The 21,108-nt window shown below is 45.7% G+C and overlaps 1 protein-coding gene across 4 annotated transcripts in view; it reads left to right on the forward strand.

Annotated features, from left to right (window-relative positions):
• The first annotated feature begins 1,789 nt into the window (after window positions 1-1,789).
• LOC101997947 (ecto-NOX disulfide-thiol exchanger 1) overlaps window positions 1,790-21,108 on the forward strand; it is a 468,349-nt gene continuing 449,030 nt past the window's right edge. For all 4 annotated transcript variants that reach the window (XM_005355649.3, XM_026783288.1, XM_026783287.1 and 1 more), the window contains exon 1: window positions 1,790-2,053. The gene's annotated coding sequence lies outside the window, so the exon portion shown is untranslated. The remainder of the gene's footprint in view (window positions 2,054-21,108) is intronic.

Genomic DNA, 21,108 nt, shown 5'->3' on the forward strand with positions numbered 1-21,108 from the left:
AGTCATCGAGAGGGACCCCTAAGAGAAAACATAAAGTGGATTTGTTTGGCAGCATCCAGATAAATCCTTTTTAATTTTCACTCTTATTTCAGTTATACTTCGCAGCTGTGGTGTATCATGCCTGGCAGGAGAGGCAGCTCATAGAAGAGCCCGAGTTCAAAGGGATGGAAATTGAGCGTGGAATGTGAAATTGAGTGCTCCTGCTTCTAAGAAGATGACTGGGAATATCGAGATGGAAGGAAGGGAGCCTGATGGTAAGGGCAGAATTAGCGGTCCCTGCTGACCTTGCAAGGGATGGGCCAGTGTTCAGGGCCTAGTGCTCCCGTCAAGAGAAGAGCTTGCTTCTGACCAGTTTTTAGAAACAGAAAATCATTTAAAATCACCTTCCCTAGCCTTTACTACAGAAGGGAGTGTGTGAACTGCGAAGTGCACTTGACTTGATGATTTTGTGGTTTTGGGAGGTTAGGTGTCCCCAGGACCTTTATCTCCGCCTCATGCAGAATCTATCACTGAGTTCCTTTCAGAGTGCTCTTTGCGGGAATCTTTTGCTAAATTTGCACAATGGGTCAGCCTTCTCTGATTTTCTTCCTTTGCACTGGGGCCCTGCAGCCAGAGGGGAAAATAGCCTTCACCCAGGGAACTGGCATAAGTTTAAATCAAGCAAGCCTAGTGGGATGGTAATGACATTCCCAGCATCCAAGTTTCTGCCTTCAGGATATGTGAAGCGAGAAAACAATGTCATTCATTCAACATTTACAGAGAACACATAATTCACAGTGGCACTGTGCACGGACCGGAGGGCAGGCAGAAGTGCAAAACATAAACCCAGTCTTGAGGATGCCTGCCAGGAAGGACATGACAACTGTGACACAGACCTTACACTCCTCCAAGGAACTCTTGGGTGAATAAAGTCTACTTATTTAAAATAAGCATGGAAAAGTATCCTGACAGGTCGATGTACTTTTAGCAATAGGACAGGTAAGTGATTTAACCACAGTTCCTAAGGTTTAGAGTTCTTTGGTGATTAGGGAGTTCCTGGACCAGCCTACTTGAAAGATGTACTTGTATGCCTGGACAGTTGGCAGAATCCTAACAAAAAGAAGACAGACACTTTTTGTGGAAATTGGATAACTTTGAGGCAAAGTGGCTTCCAAGGAGAACAAAAGGTGACATTTCTTCTGCCATGCTCCCAACCACTGCTGAGGCAACCTAACACCCAGAGTACACCCTCTCTGCCCAGGCTCCTCAACCTTATCCCAAACTGGATTGAGCCTTGCACCCCAAGCTCCCAGCCCGGAGTACACCGCGTGCACCAGAGTTCCCTGCACCGGGAGGCTCTGGCCTGGCGCCTCCAAGGTCGCCATGGCAACTGTGGAGTACCACGACCTGTCCCTGAACGTCCAGCCTAGAAATCCAAACCGGCGGCAGTGGCACGAGCCCTTCGGCCCATCCCCTGAGGGGATAGCGCGACCCAGTGCTGCGGGAGCGACTTGTGCAGTGTCGGTGGCCAAGCGCTCAGCGGGCCCCAGGCCGGTCGGGATCCAGAGCTCAAGCGCGCCACGCCGCCCTCTCCACTGGCTTCACCGCGGGGCCAGCAGCTCCTCCGGTCGAGACAGACGGCCCATCCTTCCTCCGCTTTACGGATTTCCGGGGGCGACGAATTTTGCCTCGGTCCCTACGAGCATCTTTCAGCTTCGCTCCCCCGCCCCTCGCGACTCCCCCCACCCCTGGGCGCGCGCGCGCACACTCACTCACACTGGCAGGCGCGCGTGCGCACGCCCGCGCGCCCCGAGCCGCGGAGTCTCCAGCGCCCCTGAGCAGATCCCACTCTCCCGGGCGCTGCTACTCACACAGGCTTCCAGCCGCCACGGGGCGTCCTCTGTCTGCGGCAGCGGCGGCGGCGCGAGCGGCGGCTGCAGTCTGGCCCCGTCTGGCTGCTCTGCGCCCCGGACGGAGTCCGGCAGAAGCGCGATCCGGAGGAGACGCCGAGGCGAGGAGGAGCCGCGCCGCGCCCCGCGGTCGCTTGCCTTGAATCCCCGCACCGTGGCCCCAGGTAAGCGGCTCGGCGGCCCGCAGCATCCCCAGGGCGTCGGGACTGGCAGTCCGTGGGGAGGGGGTTCCCGGTCCCGCCCCCGCCGCGGCCCGGGGACCGGGCACCGAGAGGAGTGGGCGAGGGGGGAGGGGAGCGGAGCTGGAGGTGAGGCTGGAAGGCAGCGGTGTGGGGGAGCCCCCCTGCGCCCTTCCCCGCAGCTCCCCAGGCTCCCGCACTTTTACGAGCTGGGGGTGCCCGGTGCCCCACACAGCTGTTCTCCTCTCTTTTTGCCGCGGGCCGGTAGTGTCCGCTTGGGCTCCGCGCCTGCCAAGCACCAACTGCCTCCCTTGCACCTTGGACAGCGCACCCCGCTGCTCGCCTCCCGGGGACCGCACCCGGGACCCCGTCCTGCCAGTGCAGCCCTCCGGTTGTCTGCTTCTTCCTACAGTGTCACCCTCCTGTCTTGCTTGCTTAGCATCTCCCTGCCTTGGCGGTCTCTACTCTGGCGCGGGCCAGAAACTTTCCTCCCCGACCGGTCTGCGCGAGGTACTATTGTTGTTATTTGTGTCTGCCCCCTCGCCGGGAACTGGACACTTGGACAGGTCTTTCTCTGCGGACGATCGCCTGCCTTGCCCTGCCCAAGGCGGCCTTGGGCAGCTGGACTCGGACACCGAGCCGGCGCCTCGGCAGCTGGACGCCCGCGGGTTCCCAGCCTCTCTGGACACGTGCACTCCTCCCAGGGACGCGGCCCCTCCCGGACCACCCCATGTCCTCCCCCTGCACGGCCACAGCCACCCCATAGGTTGGACACCCGGGATCGCGGGCTCTGATTGGCTGATGGCATAACCCCGCCTCCCTGGAGGGGGGGTGGTTCTGGAGTGTTGTGGTTGTCATCCTGCAGCGAGCACATGGGGGAAGTGGGGTCGACAGGTGGGGAAGCCCAGTTCTAAGGTATAGACATTCCAGTGTGTGTAACCGAGCCACCCTCCTTCCTTCAGTTTACACCGGTCGCCTTACTACCCCTTCCGCAGTGGCTGTCTGTTGTAACCTTACACATTTTTAAATTTTGCTAAGATCATGTTTGTTCGCTGGTAGCGATTTTTAAAAGTAGCTTTAGCAGAAAGCAGGAAACAAGTGCACAAGGGGAGATTCCCAGCAAATTGGGCTGAAAATTTGAGTTTGGTCCTTTGGAGGAAGTAATGAAGGGTGCTTAAGGAATCTGAAGACGGTGGAGAAAGGAGAAAGGAAATTGATTGATGGTTGAGACCCTGGTGCTTAAGAAGAAAGTGGTGGGTCTTTTGTAGGTTGAGATGTGAAATCCCTGAGAGCTCTACTGGGAGGCAGCTACGTTCTGCTGAAGACCGCTCTCTGGAAAAGTAGTAATTTTGTCTAGTACTTAGGTCGTGATTAACACACTTTGCTTTTGTTTTGCTAGCGTTGCACTTTTGATAGGAGACTTATAGTAATAATGTCTGTCCACATAATGGATATCGATTATTCTGCTTTCTTGTAATATGCAGATTTGCAAATGGTAATGAATTTCATCCCTCTAGAGGGAAGCATTAGTTAAAGTGCTTTTGAAATACCGTGAGAGAAGACGGATGAGCATTGTGTAAAATCCCGAGACTGTCCTGACGTTGTGTAGTTCCGTTCCAGAAATGCGTATAAATGACTTTGATTTCTCTTCATTTCAAAGCCCGATTGCCTTTAATATTGTCGAGCTTGAAATCCTTCCTACTGTTTTGATGTTGTCTGTACATCTTAAGAATATTGTAATTCTTATCTTTAGTAACCTGTCAATGGAAAGCAAGCAGCAGTGGATGCAGGGTAATGCTGGCAACTTTATATTGAGCACATTGTGTTATTTTATTTGTGAGCTGGTGAACTATGCAAGAGGAACATAACATGACTGTAATTCCCTAGGGACTCATAGCCAAACAAAGTGGAGAATCATGGGAGTCTATTCCAGGGAGAACAATTCAATTATTTTTAAGGCGAATAAATTTTAAAGATTCCTATGTGTAAACAGCAACACTAGTTGAGTGATCTCTGAACGGACTGGCAGCACATGTTAAGCAAAACAGCTTATTTAATATGTGGGGTGATTAAAGGAGATGGAAAGCGTCCCCACTATTGTATAAGCAGGAAGAAGAGCCTTGCCGTCTGGAGGACTTCATATTCAGGGAACGGGGTTTGACACTTCTGACAAATCTGAAGTCACTGCTGTTGCTGAGAAAATGATTCTCACTATGTTTTGATTTCTCTAGTTCATATTCTGATTTTCCCACATGGATTTACGTGCTGGCTGTGGGCCTACGAAATCTAGATGTGTGAAGACTAGAAAAGAATGTATATAATAGCACAAACATGTTCTAAATATATCTTGATGTCTGCATACAGTCATAAATTGATACACATAATTTTAGGGTACATGCAATGTATTCATATATATATATCACATATATACATTATTGTCAGCCTTAGAATTTTTGCTTATCTCTCTTTGTCCGAAAGGTGGCCCTGTTTTAAACTGTAAAAGCATTATCACCAGTAGAATTGGCCAATAGATCACAGAAACAGACAATAGTATTTTGTTGCCAGGCAACCACCTACTGTGAATGAAAAACAAAGCAGTGACAGCTGCTTGTACATCCTGATACTCAGCCTGTAGCCTGGGTATTGAAGCCCTCCACGGAAGACACACCGACAAGTTTCCTTTCAGACAGGTGGACCGATCTCTTTTTTAAACTGTTAAGATAATTTTGAATTTTTGGGGTTGTGATAAGAATGGTGTGGTTATTGTTGAATGAAACGAAGCAGCTAATTTCGATTGCCCTCTTAAGTCAGGTGTAAACAGAACAACCAAAATGGGAGGAAGGTTTGGACCCTTCACACATACTTCCCTTTAGAATTGTTAAACACTGTAAGCACATTTTCACCACTGTCAGGTGCTCTGGGATGTTATAAAACTTGAGTTAGGTCTGCGAGTCGATGGCAGCCTTTTACTGCTAAAAGGGAAGTAGAGAGCCAGGCTCTCTAGCTGGACCTTTAACTCTAAGTATAACTGAGGCACAGGGAGGGGGTGCGGCGGCCTGGTGACAACACACAGGGTACCTTCCCTGGGAAATATTTGATGATTTTCTCCTCTGAGTTGTTCTATCTTCATCCTTTATTTACGTAGAATTGGTAGCAGGGATTAAATCAGGATACTCAGAGAGTGCAATGGTAATTACAAGTCAAGATCATTGTGGACACAGGGCTAGACTGTGGTCTGGGATGCCCTGCCCACAATTTATTCTGCATTCAGTCCCATGAACCCACCTCTTTCCCAACACCTGGAAGCTCAGTGCCTTGCTAGTTGTTTATAGATTTTTTTAAATTAATATTTATTTATTTATTTATTCATTTATTTATTTATTTATTTATTATGTATACAATATTCTGTCTGTGTGTATGTCTGCAGGCCAGAAGAGGGCACCAGACCTCATTACAGATGGTTGTGAGCCACCATGTGGTTGCCCGGAATTGAACTCAGGACCTTTGGAAGAGCAGGCAATGCTCTTAACCACTGAGCCATCTCTCCAGCCCTATAGATTTGAACAATCTTTAATAATTTCTTATTCTGTGTGAGGGTTTGTGTGTGTGAAAACATGTTTGTGTGTGTGTGTACACACGTGCACCTTGGGTACAGGTTCATTCTCATGCATAGACTAGAAGGCATACTTGGATGTGGTCCCATCTGCCCAAGTACACTTCACTCTGTTTTCTGAGTCAGGGTCTCTGCTGGCCTCAGACTTGCTGGTTACTCTAGATTGGCTGGCCAGTGAGCCCCCAGGGATGCATTGTCTCTGTTTCCCCAGTGCTAGGATTACAAGGTCACACCACTATTTTTCTTAATTAGACGTGTTTTTGTTCTTCAACAAATTCAAGTCTCTATGCTTGCTCAGCAAGTCATTTTCCACCTGCATTATCTTGACAGTCCCAGTGTGTAAACTTTTGACAGCGGTGAGATTCAAGATTGTGTTGGTCAGTTTGTCTTTCTCCGTGAGTGTAGATATTACAGTTGACAAATTACAGTAGCCTCCTTTTCTCCATCACACATGATCTAGGGCCTTTAGTGAGGCTGGAACTGAATGTACTGCATCATAGTTATTTCAGGGTTCTAGCAGAGCCGTCTCTCCAGGGGCTCTACATGTTGGTAGAAGGTAAGTCTCTAAAGACCAGACTGTTATAATCCAGATAGTTCTCCGACTCAAAAATGATCATGAATATTATCGGTGGCAAACTTAGAGCACTTATGCACGGCTCTAGCATGTCTTCTCATCTTAGGAAATGTATTGCATGCATGATACATTTTGGGGTTCTTTTTGCTAGTACAGAATCTGTCTTCCCCATTGCCTGTCATTGATGAGAAGAGTCAACATTTAGCTATAATACAACACCTTCAGTGGAGGAACCAGAGTGGACTGATGGGGGAGCAATGTGGTGACAATATTAAGTACCATTGAAGCGGCATTCTCGCCAGAAAAGATGCACCTTAGCAGATTGGTAGGGGGATCAATTGATTTGCAGCATGTCTAGCTTAACCTTAGAAGTCTGCTATTAATTCGCTCCAGCCAGGAAGGTTTTCAAACAATAATGGCTTGGTAGATTTCCAGTGAACTTTACTGGTTTACCCAAATAAAAACACACCACGTTTTCCGGTATCTGAATATAGTTTTTGCATGATAGGTGTTTGTTTTGGAACTCTGGAGCTCAATCTAAATTTCAAGGTTATTTAAGAAAAAAAATATTCTGAACCATTTTTAAATGTATTTGTATAGTAGGATGTTAAATATTTGATAGTCATGCATTTAATCTGCTGGAATCTTGGAATCTAGTCTCCCTCTCCTACTTTCTCATATAAGATAATGTGCTTATAGGTACAAACAAATCATACACAACACTTAATGCCCTTTTCCTTCTGCTGTTTATATCCTTGTGACAGAAAATAGTTGGAGTCAGTTTGCTTTTTTTCTTTAATGTGCTAAGAGATGGTTCGAATAAAAGATGTTTACAGTTTCAATTTCCTTATGTCATCTTCTGCTCTTAGAACCCGTAAACTCTCACTCACCAAAACAGGATTATTACTGAAAACAGACAAGGAGATGCATAAGCAGCATGCCATGGCCACCCTCCAGGCTAACCAGCCAAGCATCTCTTCTCACTCTTAAAAATGTCTTTACTTCTGTGCACATCTGCGTGCATATGAAGTTGAAAAGTCTACAGACCCCTGTGGGCAGAACTAGTATTTGATGGGAAGATCTGTGTGTGTGGTCATTTAAGAAATATTCAGATTTTTCAAAACGGGATAGCATAGAAAGGATCAAATTTATTCTTTTTTGGAAAGTGTGTACAGTTATTTTTGATAAAATAAGCTCTGTAGCTTATATTATTTTCTGGAACAGCATTCAGGACCTGCAGCCGAGCATGGCATATGGGAAACACTCCAGATCTGCTCTGTGGGGTTAGTCCATCATTCCTTCTCCTCTGTGTAATAATGCAAATATTTCAGTCTCCCTCCAAGTGAAAAAGTAGAAGCTTAAAATATGGAGAAAACAGCATTGCCATTTTCTAATAGTTTTTATATTTAAAGAATATGAAAAGCTAACTTAACCAGTGATATTTTAGAATATACTTCCTGCCACTGTAGAGTCACACCAGGATTATTGATGTTTTTCACAAATATAGCCATCCCCAGTATAGAAGCTCTTTGTGAGCCCGCAACAACATAACAAAGGTTGTGGCTGTAAGTCCGAAGGAATACTTTATTTAGTTGGCACTGGAGAGTGAAGTTTGCGAGCCTCGCGTAATTATCCAGACTGGAGTGAGGCCAAGGCTTGGTGGCTAGCATCCCAAATGGTGGGGATATCTTGAATGAGGTGTTTAGTGACTTCAAGTGACTAAAGTCTCAGCTCTGGTCCCTTTTGCAAGGGGACACCACGTGCATTTAGGAAGCCTCAGAAGCCATTGTGCACACACAGGATAGAGCCCAGAGTCACCATTGTTATTTAGATGCTATTGAGGAAGATCTTTATCCTGATGCATCCTGGGGACAGAGAGTGGGTGAGGACCCTATAGCCTAAGTTCCAATCGCTCCTACCTTTACTTCCCCCCTGCTTAGGTGTTTGTCTTCTACATAGGGTTTATTCCTGGCTGCATATTGGCAAGTCTTTCATAACATGTAAGGTGATAAATGCCTAAAGTAAGGTTGAGTGGCCCTGGTTGGAAAGCCTATAATCTACAAGTGGAAAATTCCATACCTGACATCATGGGGTGGGGATGAGCTGCTGTCTAGATTGTGGGTATATTAAAAGTCTAGGATAAAGTTTTATTTAGGTGACATGGATATAGAACATAACTGTGTTTTGTTTTGTTTTCAAGACAGGGGGTTTCTCTGTAGCTTTGGGGCCTGTCCTGGAACTAGCTCTTGTAAACCAGGCTGGCCTCAAACTCTTAGACATCCGCCTGCCTCTGCCTCCCAGGTGCTGGGATTAAAGGTGTGCGCCACCACCGCCCAGTTTAAAATATAACTGTTTTATGTTTGGGTCTCACCCCTAAAATGTCTCATTATATGTATGTAAATATCTACAAATAAAATTCAACACTTCTGCTCTCAAATAGTATGAATGATGGGTCTTTAAACTATGCCTTCTACAAGGACTACTGACTGTCTTATGTATACTGGTGATCAGTATACCGTTGTCTGGTTCTAGTAGTGAAAATGTACTTATGATTTTACTGGTTAAGAGCTATTTTTTCTTTCTAGCCTAGGGATATTTGTAATGTCTTCTTTGAGACTATTTTTTTCAACATTTATTGAGCATGAATGGTACTGTATTTGGCCCCATGGTTTATAGACTCTTAATACTTCATTCCAGCTGTTTGGAGAGAACATTTTTACTTCCAGAAAAGCACACAAATCCATTATGGTCTTCAGAGGAGTTGCAGGGTCCACTAAAGACTTTGAGCTTTAGTGTCTTCAGCCAGCCCATCTCAACTCTGTGTTCACTGGACTCTCATGACATGCTAGTCATAGTACTGGTTTCCAGATCCTGCCAAGACCCTCTGGGAATGTGCAGAGACACCGCTGGGGGAACAGACAGAGTCAGCTTCATATTCGGTGTCAGACACGCCACGCTTCTTCTGTAACAATCTCCATTCTCCTCCCACATGTTGGATAGCTTGGTAGTGTAGTGTAGTAAATGGCTTTCGGGATGGACATTAGCATGACTGTACTGGATCATCCCTAGGACATGATAACCATGGATGCTTGGTCCTGTGTCCTGGAGTCCATCATGAAACTGATCCTCAATAACCAGAGAGGCTGTCTGGTGACCTGGGGTTAGTGGCTGCGATGCATCCCACTCTTAATACTAGTTCTTCCTAGGATTCCTTCCCAAGTAGATACCTTGCACTTACATTCCGTCTCTAGGTCTGCTTCTGTGGAGGTCCCCACAAGAAATAGCAGAACCCGCTTGATTTTCTATTTATTTGTTCATTTATTGTCATGAGGCATGTTTCAGAGAGCCGGCGTTGGGGATAGAGTGTTTCTGTATGCATTGCTGTAGATGAGGACATTGTACTTTAGATCTGGAGCTTAGAAAGACCATGCTGGTGGATGTGTGGGGCACAGATCAATGGAAGAAGGACTGGGGGCATGAGGCCGGCTGGGAAGTAGCCCTGGTGATAAGCAAAGATAGTAAGGAGCCCCTAGGCTGCAGATGGAGATGCAGGAAAGGACTGGAGATGAAGCTTAATGAAGGGCAGCCCAGAAAAGTCAGCAAAATGCAGACACCAATGATATGTCATGCACTGCCATCCCAGACAGGAGATTCAGTCTTCTGCCCTGTGCCATCACCCGGCTCTGCCCATTAGACTTGACAGCCCTGGAATGGCTAGGACTCTTTCTGTTTAGCTTATAATCTCACCCAGGCTCTCTAGAGTTAAAACATAAATAGAAGATGACAAAAAGGTACATTGCCGAATATAAATAATTTACCATGAGGTCATTAAAGGAAGCACGTTATATGTTACAGGAAGGATTTGTGGAGTTGTAGTGAAGAACTGGAGAGATCTTTGATGCACGTTCATTTGGTGATAAATAGTGATTTTCTTTCTCTCTTGCTTGTGGCCAAGAAGTGATGTTCAGCCACCATCAGTTTCTGGGAGAGGAGCATGGCTCCCACCCTTATGTCTGTTGTTTCCCTGCTCCTCTGATAGCAGGTATTTTAGCTAAGTGAATGAGTGGCTGGGGTGGGGCTGGCCTTTTTCCTTCTTGTTCTGTCGTAATGCCCAGCTCTTGGCTGCAGTTTCTCTTGCCAGTTTTTAGTCCACGAGCTCCCAAAGGAGATCAAGGGGTACAGAGACCAAGAGAAAGAAAGCAGAAATCCATAAAGAGAGCTGTTTTGAATTAAATGCTTAATTATGAAATGAACGAATTAGAGCTTGTTAGATGATATGAAATAAGATAAGGTGGCCTCCTAATTAGTATTGTGTGAATACTAATATTCTGGCTCTGTCTGAGCTAAGACTGAAGGCTGAACAATCAAACAAGAGAAGCCTATCACGGTCCTCATTTTTTCTAAAGTGTCACCGAGCCAATGACACACAAAGGCCAAGTTATGAAAAGCTAAAGAATGGGTCCACGAAGAGCTTACTGGTGTAAGAATAACAAGGAGAACAAAGAGTTTCGACAGTAGACTTGCCGTGCGTGTGAGCATCATAGAGGACAGGAGCCCTGGGAGAGAAAGACAACGAGAAGAGACCTTGCTGATGGAGGATGCTGTACATATGTGGACGGCATTTGAATTGAATTATACTTTTTAACTTTTAGATAATGGTGAGTTCCCATGCTATTGTAAGAAACAATACAGAGATCTTATGTATCTCTCTAGTCAGATCCTGCAAAGACAAAGACTTTATAAAAAAACAGAGTATATGGCAGTGGTTCTCAGCCTGTCCCTAGCGACCCCTTTTGGGGGTTTGAATGATCCTTTCACAGGGGTCATAAACCAGGAATATCAGATATTTGCATTATCATTCGTAACAGTAGCAAAATTGCAGTTGCAAAGTAACAACAGAGCCAGGGTTAGCTGACATCAATATTCAAGACCCCTCCTTCTCTGCCTCTCAAGTGTTGAGATTTACAGGTGTGTGCCACTACACACAGCCCAGCATTTATTCTTGAAAATCAGATAATGTTTTCCATCCTAGAATTTTCGATAGTCTGGACTAGTCCTGGCTAGAAGGGGGATGCCACAGAGAAAGTGCTCCTGGTGTCTTCCCGTCTTTGGATTTTGCAGAGTGTCATGAGAAGCCACCTGAACATGGCGGGAGAGTCAGAGAGTTGTTTCAGTTGCTTTGTTTGCTCCTGTGACCCTCGTGTGGCCCTAAGGAGGCTTCTGAAGTGTTTTGTCATAGAAGCTGCTCATGGAAGCTCATGAGAATGCCTCATCATGTGTGTGCTTTCTTCCCTCCTCAGCTGGGTACAGCGCCCTTTGTCCTTTTTCTCCTCTTCTCTGCTTAGGAAGGAGCTCTCTCTGGCAGGCTGCCTTGGCCAGCCTCCAAGCCAGCATGTGGGAGACAGTAGTGAGAATGGCAAATCCATGTTTATCTTTGCTTTGGGCTGTAACCCTGGTGGCGGAGCCTCTCCTCTGGCTAATGGTTTGTCTTCCACCTGCCTTCTCGAATTCTTTCTCACTGCTCACTAGTGATGAAAGCCAATGATGTAGCCCCACCATCTTGTTCTGCTCTAAGAACCTCTTGACAGGCCCCATCCCTGAGGACAACACCTACACAACTTATCGAACGTGGAGATGTTGAGCTGGTGCATAAATAGAGCCTTCACCCCCACGTTCCAGTGTCTTTGCTATAGTATTCTGCATGCTAGCAAAGAGAACTGTAAATACAAAGCCAGCCACAAACCCTCTGATCTATAGTCTAGTATTGCCTACAAGACATGTATGCTAGTGAAATGGGGGCACAAAGCTTGAGGGAGTAACCGACCAATAGTTGATCTGACTTAAGGCCCACTCTAGGAGCTAGAACTCATACCCAGGACTTCTTGGGTGGCCAAGAACCTGAGACTAGATAGCCCAAAGACTTGGGGTAAAAATCAAATAATACAGTTCTAAAGAAAAAAAATATGTAGTGATAAAATGCCTGCTAATGACATTCTGCAATCCTCATAGTTCAGCCATTATCAGAGAATCTTCTTCCTGCAGCAGATGGGAGCAAATATAGAGGCTCACAGCCAAACATTACAGAGAGTTAGATACCTTGGAACACTTGGTCCTAAATGGTATGTCTTCATCACATCCCTGCCCTCAGAGCTCAGGGAAACTTATGGAAGAGGAGGTGGAGAGATTGTAAGAGCCAGTGGGGATGGAGGATACTAAGAGAACAAGGCCCTCTCCATCAACACGAGCAAAGCTCTTCAACTCACAGAGACGGAGGCGCCATGCGCAGGGCTTGCACCAGGTCCTCTGGGTATATATTATGGCTTCCAATTTAGTGTTTTATGAGATTCCCAAGTGTGCAGACAAGTAGGTCCCTGATTCTTGTGCCTTCTTTTGAGCTCTTTTCCTTCTGTTGGTTTGTCTTGTCCATCTTCGGTGTGATAGATTTTCTTTTTTTCTTCCTGTATTTTTATAAATGAATGAATGAAACCCTGACCACTAGGATAAAGTTTAACTGAGCTGTCACTTCATCTGCTGGGAGAGGGATAATCAGCTTTCTCTAGTGGAGGGGCACTGTGCGTGGCCTCCACTGCAGGACAGGCCTCATGTCCAGGAGTAGTTGACCAGCATACAATGGACTCTACAATTTATTTCTCTGTTTTCTTTTTGTGTGTCTATTTTGTTTTCTTGATTTGGGGAGGTTTTGTTGTTGCATTAGAATTTTTTTTTTTTGAGAAAGAATTTAAAGTTGGGTGGATAGGGAGGGGAGAGTATCTGTAGGAACATGGGGGAAGGGAAGAATATGATCAAATGCATTTAAATTAAAATAATTATTTAAAATAATTAAAAACAGAACCTCTAGAGCAGCTGATAGCTTGAAGCTCTCCATTCTTTTATCATTGGACTAAGCATGTTTCTCCTGTTTCCTCCGTGGGAAAGGTTTGGGGGATTTCTGTTTCTTAGGTAGACATCCTTCAGTTCCTTGAAGCATGGAGATGCTGCAAATCTGATAATCCTGTGTTGATAATTACACAGTCTCCATCTCCTTCCTGACCATTTAGGACGTATTTCAAAGTACCAGGTTCTCTTTGTCAAATGATTTGGTATCCTGGAAGTTGTTTCCAATGTCTTGATGCTGTCTTCTAACACCCCCACCCCACCCCTGGCTAACCCTCCTTCTGCCAGCAGGTCCTTCTGAGTACATGTCGGTGGAATACCCTTAATATACTAACGTGCTGGCTTCATGACTCACTCATCTGGCCAGTGTTCCTGGGCTTATGGGTCAAGTCTCTGCTGCGCCCAGGTTTGCATTTACTGATGTTGCACTTGGCTGCATCAAGACAGTTTTTGTATATTTTCTCAGACTTCTTTGCCTCCCTCCCATAGAAGTTATATGTGTTTCTACAACCAACACAGGAACAAGAATGCTGGCGAGAATGTTTTGGAAAGAAGGGAGCTAGGCTCAAGTAGACTCCTTAACTATAAAACAAGTGACAAAGGCACATGGGGGCCACCAAAGCCAGGACTGTAATGTACTCATACTCCCTTGAGGAAGGGGCCACAGAAGAGTTAGTTACTTGGCGTGCTGAGAGATGGCGGTGGAGCAGTGATTGCTCAGGCAGCCCACTTCCCCAAAACAGTCTTATTGGCTAATGCCTGCTACCAAATTTGTTCTTAATCAAGTTTGTCCATTCTCCAGGGCTCCCAGGGAAAGGCAGAGTTGGGTGTTGGAGCCTTTTTATTTTTAAGAAAAAGATTAGCACCATCTTCAACTGAGATGCTCACAAGGGTGCATGAACCATCTCATCTAAAGTGCCGCTCTATCCTTAGATGCCAGAAGCAGCCCACTGCCCATTACAGCCTGCAGGCTGGGTATTCTTAGAATTAACGGCCATCTACACCTTTTACCAGCCACACAGATGGGGAATCTGGCAAAATGCAAACCTTTGGAAAGATAAGTTTCAGTACTGAAGGATGTCCTTTGGAACAGCCACTGAATGTGTCCTCCTGGCTTCATGGTGGGGACAAGGCATGTGAATGTTTTGTGGGCTGGTGTACACGGTACAAAGAGATGAATCTGTTTGGAACCCGCCCATAAGGCTATTTGCTTGCCTTTGCTCTCCGTAATGATAAGAAGTGGTGAGCGCTGGGCTGAGGGTTGTGGATTAGGTGGCTCCGGATGAGCCGACAATGGAAAAGAAATAAGCTTATTTCAGATGAGCATAAGCTTCAAGGCAAGTAATTAAGACACACTTCAGCTTCATGGGAAAATTAGGATTCTAGTTAATACAAGTGCCGGGCTGGAAAAAGACGAGTCACCTGCTCACCTGTAATCAACGGAGAACTGTTTAGCAACAAAACATCAATTTCGCTCACGCTGGTGTGACTTTCCCCTCTTTCCCTTCCTATTTTATCACCGAACTGACGGAGTCCAGACTCCTTTTTCCTCTGGTGATACTCCATGCACCTTTCTTCAAGAGATCCATGCCTATGTGAGAGGAAGTAATAGTTTCTGTGCCATCATCCCCCACACCCCAAGCCTAGTCTTTTACCTATTTATTTCACTTGTATCTGTCTACAGAGATGCACGCTCGATTGCCTGGTTACACAGTTGTGCACAGTGCTGTGTGGACGGAGTTTTAGAGCATACGTTTCTAAATTTCGAGACTCGTTTTGACACACAGTAGGTATTTGGAAGTCATAGATTCTGCTGTTTCTGTTTATTGGTCAACATGTTGGCTGTTGGTGTTGGCTGGACACCAAGTGGTTTCTGATTCTTAAAAGCTACTTGTTAAAGTATTATTTTTGACCCATGTGTTTTAAATCTCACACAGCATTGTGACCTAGCTTGGTATTCATTTTGCAGTAGAGATATAACGTTTTTTTGGAGAAAAGCATGCTAGACAGTCATTGTGCCAAATGAATAGGTATTTAGTGTGCCAAGTTCACACTAGATGCTGAGAACACAGTAGTGACCAACATAATCATTATTCCCCGCTTCCTGGGAGTCCATAGCTTACTGGAAATGACATTAAATAAATAAACACAAAAAAATTATATAATTGGAACTCATGATAAGCACTTGGGAGAGACCAGGTTTCTCTGCGAGAGTATAATGAGGGTGCAGCGGTCAGGGGAACCTCCCAGGGGAGAGTAATTTATCAATTAATGCCTGGAGGGTGGTTAAGATTACCCAGGTGGGGATTACTATGAGTGGTGCCCAGAAAGAGCTTGGTTTTTGGAACCTAAAAAATGGTCAGTCACCATTGCTGGGCATCAGATCGTGAGGATGGACTGTGCATGAGCACAAGCTGATGAGATTGATAATGTGTTTTGCTCCGTGGCTTGAACTGAAATCTTACCTTAGGTGTACTGGGGAGCTATTCAGAGGATTTTGTCTTTCCTTATTTTCAAACCGAGGGAGCTCATATAGCATAGAATGAATCACTGGGAAGTGGACAGTGCAGTTGCATTTAGTGCACTCGAAAGGTTACGAGGGTACCACATGTATGACTTCTAAAGTGTTTTCATCTTTGCACACGGAAACCCTGTACTCAAGTGGAGTTTCCCACTCAAGGAAAGTTCTGAGGACTGGTGTTAGTATACACGACCTCTCTGGGGACTTACTCAGAAGGGTAAAGACTAGGAGCAGGAGAACCAACATGGAGATGATTTATGGGCTCCTGAACAAGGCACAGGGATAATGGGCGTAGATAGAAATGGATAGAATGACCCAAGACAGAGTCCTACAGTCAAGCTTGATTATCTGTAAGTGACGGGGCTTTCTTGTAATTATGTACATCATTTTCCCGAAGGGTGCTCTGCAGTCCTACTGAGGCCTGGTAGGATTGTACTAGAACTGGGTAGAAAATGGAAAGATACACGGTTACATATATACTTAGAGGTTTGAGTGGGATGAATGCTGTTTGGGGATTCTCTTTAATTTGACCCCAAAGCTAAATGTGAAATATAAATGTTTGCATGGGTAGAATTTATTTTTGAATGTTTTTTTTTTTCGTGACCCTCCCAGAATGCAATGGTGACTGACTAAATAAATACAATACAGAAAGTTATCATAAAAGTTATTAGTGGAAATTAACTTGTAAAAAAAAACTATCATCTTATCCTTGTAAAATTCCTATTACTTTAAAGAAATGTTCATTCCGATTAAACTGATTTTAGAAGCTGGGGTACTTGAGACTATTGTTTTGAGATCCTACAAGTTACAACAATATTCCCCAGTAAACAAATCACATTTTTTGTCTTGACTTCTGTTTTGTTTGTCCTTAGTGGGTGTTCCCAGCCCAGAGCAGCTCCGTAGCACTCAGATGCCTGTGGCTCAGCAGTGTTCAGAAATCTCTGAAATAATCTTTCCCCAGCTATCTGCACCAAATGTGTTCAGTGATAACTTCAGAAGTGAGACTGAGAGAGAGAGCGCACAGTCTTTTGATTTGCTTGAAACCATTTCCTGGGCAAGGCTTAAGTGCCTGAAATAAAGATTTGAGTCTGATGGGCACATTCAAGATTTATCCAAGAAGAGTGTGGCTATCCAACCTCCTTCAGGGATAAGCCAGCCTTCTCGGCCTGACGTGTTAGACCTGCAGCCAGCTGCCCTTTGCAGCTCTGAGTGGCCTGCATTATCCCTGCTCTTCTCGATGCAGCCTCTTGGTGCTCAGCCTCTTTCTTTCCCGTGTGAGGAGTCTTGTGTCAGATGAAGCATCAGTTTCTGAAAGAGGAAGCCGCAGCTTGGTCAGTGTTATTTCCAGTCTCCCGGAAAGATGGAAAGATACTTAGAGACCGCTGGCTCTGCTCCTCTTTCAGCATGGCTACATTCAGCTCTGAAAGAGGGTCTGTTGCCCCATCATGGAATTTTATAATGGCATAATATTTTGAGTGCCTGGCTCAAAAATATTAAAAAATGTTATTTTCCTTCTCCCAGAACATTTACGCTTCGAGAGATTTGGAGGCAAAGCTGTCCATTCATTCTGTAGTACAAACAGAATCAGTAAACACCCAAGTTATTTTTAAGTTTAATTTTCTCCTCACAAAAATGCACGTCTTTATGAAATAAAACACCCTAGGAGATGCAGGCAGAATAGACCATTCCTTAGAAGTGCCATAGCCAACCATTGTTGACACTGTAGATAAAGTCCCCCGTTATACCTCTGCCCCTGCTGTGGGTGGAGATGGGTGGGCGTGAGTGGGGGGAGGTGGGGTTGTAGTCACATAGAAACACTACATACGGATAACATTGTAAATAAACGGGATTTCTGATTTATGTTAGTCTACAACCTGTTGTGGTTTTTTCTCTAATAAGATATAGGCATCATTTCATTTCAGATGGTGTGTATAATATATATGTGTATATATACTATGTCTCACATTTTTAATGATTGAGCACTTCTATTGGAGGGAGAACTTTTGTGCTCACCAGTTTGATGTAAACTGGACACAAGTTAGACTGGAGAGGATGGAGCCTTAGTTGAGAAAACAACTCCATAAGACTGGGCTGTAGGCAAGCCTGGAGAGCATTTCCTTAGCTAGGTTTTGATGGGGGAGGGCCTGGCCCATTGTGGGTGGGGCCATCCCTGGGCTGTTGGTCTTGGATTCTATAAGAAAGCAGGTTGAGCAAGTCATGGGGGAGCAAGTCAGTAAGCAGCACCCCTCCGTGACCTCTGTGTCAGCTCCTGCCTTTAGGTTCCTGCCCTCAGGTTCCTGCCCTGTTTGAGTGCCTGTCCTGACTTCTTTCAATGACCACCAGTGATAGGGAAGTGTAAGCCAAACAAACCCTTTCTTGCTTTGGCCATGGTGTTCCATCATAGCAAAAGTAACCCTGACGATGGTAACGTTCATGGTAAGAAACCCAGTTCTTGGGCCAAGCTGGCATAATAATGATAAATATATTTAAAAATTCTACTATTGCAATCTCAGTGTTCCTCTCAAAGGTCCACGTGTTGAAGGCTTGGTTCCCAGCCTGCAGTGACATTGGGACTGTGGACCTTGGTGAGGTAGGATTAGGAGTCCTAGTAAGACCGCGATTCCTCATCCTCACCCTGCTTTCTGTGCTTTCTGTGGTGACCAGCGTCCTCCGATGTGTGCTGCCACTGTAAGGCCCCACTTCAGGGGCTCCCAAACCATGTTCATTTCAACGAACCACAGACTGAAGCTTTACAACTACGAGGGAAAATGAACCTTTCCCCTCTGTGAGCTGATTTTTCTCAGGTATTTGTCGTTGTGGCTATGCGCCGACAGTACAACAGCCAAGCCATTGCCATTTCTCTTTGCCTCATATTTAGGGAGTTTATGCTAATTCCATCTCACTTACAACATGATACTTTCGTTAACAATATGCTGGTATCACCCAACTGCCTGTTGGAAGTTTTTTTTTTTTTAATATTTATTTAGTTTTTGTTGTTGTTTCAAGATCCTCATTCTTTAAGTAGAGGCTTCAGAGTTAAAGCAGTATCTCAGATGTAACAACTTTTCTTAGCAAAACAAATTTGAAGTGACATCATTTGAAGCTAACCAAAGCCGCTGTAGACAGAAGTGATGTATTCCACCAGCTGTGAGCTGAGTTTCTGGTGGGCAATAGTCCAGAGGTTAACTTTTGGAAGTGTCTGGGTGTCCACCTTGTCTGGCTGATGGCAGGTGCTAGCGGTTACTAGCATCCTTTTCATTTCAGGATGTGTGGGGAAGAGCAGCAGAGCATGATGGGAAGCCCAGGGGGAGTTGATGACCATTGATGTGTTTTCTCTGTGCTTTCAGCTGCAGTTTTGCTGAAAATCTAGTAGTTGAATTTATTGGAGAAAATTATCCTAGGGATCGGTGATTTCTGTAGTGGCCAGGCCTGGTGGAGGCCACCCTTTCTGAGGCAGGAACAGGGAAACTGACCGAGCTGATGGACACTCAGGGACCCATCTGCAGACAGCCGTGTAGCAGAGTCGCTGCGATTACTGTGGGCCAGAAGGCTGTGTGAATGGAAGCCTGGTTGAAAAAGTCAGTCTACGGTTAATACCATTTTTAAAAAGCTTTTCTTTATTTTTGCTTTATGCAGGAACTGGAGTTACAGATGGCGGTGTGGTGCCAGGTGGGTACTGGGAACCGAACTGGGTCCCCTGCAAGACCAGCAAGTGCTCTTAATGGCTGAGCCATCCCTGCAGATCCAGTGGTGAATGTCTTAGAGTGTTTTCAGACATGTGTGACAGGATATTCTTTTTAATCCCCGCAGCAATTGTTTCACGTCAATAAGAGGGAAGTGTAGCACAGGGAAGTTAACGTGTCTGCTCTCGTTGCTGGTATGTGGAGGAAACAAGTCTACAAGTCCCTTCTTCTGTCGTGTTGTGTTCCACAGTGCCCCGCTTACTTTAAAACAGGAACTACTAATAACTAGCTTCTTTTTGATTTTAATTGATGACAAAGAAAGGAATGCAATATTGAATAACAAAATAAAAACGCGGCATTCAAGAGATCCGCCTGAGAACGGCTGTTAGACACGTTGGGTATGGCAAAGGGCGCACACGAAGAAGGTGATCTAGCCAGGAAACCAGGAAGTCAGTTCAGCAGCAGCGAAGGGAACACACTCGCCTGCAGAAAAACGACACTGTGAGTTATGAATTTTCACAGGCAAGAAACACATGGAGCGAGGCCAAGGAATACAAATAGAGCAGATACAATGATATATGTGCATGTGTTTTAAACCTAGAAATATGTTCAAGAAATGCTAATACTTGCCAAACTAGAAAGGTTTACCATGGGAGCATGCTCAGCTCTGTGACAGGAAATTTGATGGCAGGGCAGAAAGTGGTGGAGCTTGGTGTATGGAGGAGTGTTCGAGCTTGTCTGCTGTTTTTAATTGGATGGAGCGTGTGAGAAGGGTATGGATCGAGTATGTCAAACAACTCAATCAAAATGAGACAGAAGAAAAGAACGACTTAGACATAAAGATCACATTAAAGAGGTATCTACGTGAACCCTGGAGAAGAGAGAGCCTGGGTTGGCAGAGTTGGTGGATAAGAATAATGGCTTCATGGAGTCTCACAACCTGGCCAGGCCTTCTGACATTTGGAATATGGAAGAGTTCTTTGCCAGTGTGGGCCAAGAGCTGAGCCCCAGCTCTCTGAGCCTCCCTTGCTCCTTCCGTCTCTGATTGCTGATGCCAGGTGGAGCCAGAGGGCACGGACAGATCGGGTGGTCCTAGTGAGTCTCCTATTACATCTGGCAGCAAGTGCGCCTCTCTCCACAGGCTCCTGCCTATGTTGGTGGAGTCGGCCAGTGGACAGCTGAGTCCGAGCCACGGGGGAGCACGCAGAACCTTGGCAAGTGCCCAGCAGTGTATGGCAGACTCTGCTCACTGCTAAGTGCTTCAGAGGGAGCTGAGTGAATTCTTTCCCACTGCTGCTCTAATGAGCCCATACAGAATATTTGCGCTAGTGTCTCCTGAAGTCACCTTTATTGAGAACAGACTCCCTTGGCCAACTGCACTGATCCTCAGGCCCTTTCCTTTAATGTGTGCTCTACACTTTTCCCTCCAAAGCTTGAGGCAGCTGCTGCCTGGCCCACTAGCAGTTGCTGGGAGAGAGCTGTGAGCCTCGGCGATGCTATTGCCTCAAAGAAAAGGCCAAAAAATAGATGCAGAGTGGAGTTGAGCTTCTGATCCCAAAGCTAAAATGACACAGGAATAGCAACAGGACTTAGTAGTGAGCAGCGCATCCCTGAGTGGTCCTCAGTGTCCAGTGGGCAGCGCATCCCTGAGTGGTCCTCAGTGTCCAGTGGGCAGCGCATCCCTGAGTGGTCCTCGGTGTCCAATGGGCAGCGCATCCCCAAGTGGTCCTTGGTGTCCAGTAGGCATCACATCCC

This window comes from Microtus ochrogaster, chromosome 17, assembly GCF_000317375.1.
Source record: "Microtus ochrogaster isolate Prairie Vole_2 chromosome 17, MicOch1.0, whole genome shotgun sequence".
NCBI classification, from domain to species: domain Eukaryota; kingdom Metazoa; phylum Chordata; class Mammalia; order Rodentia; family Cricetidae; genus Microtus; species Microtus ochrogaster.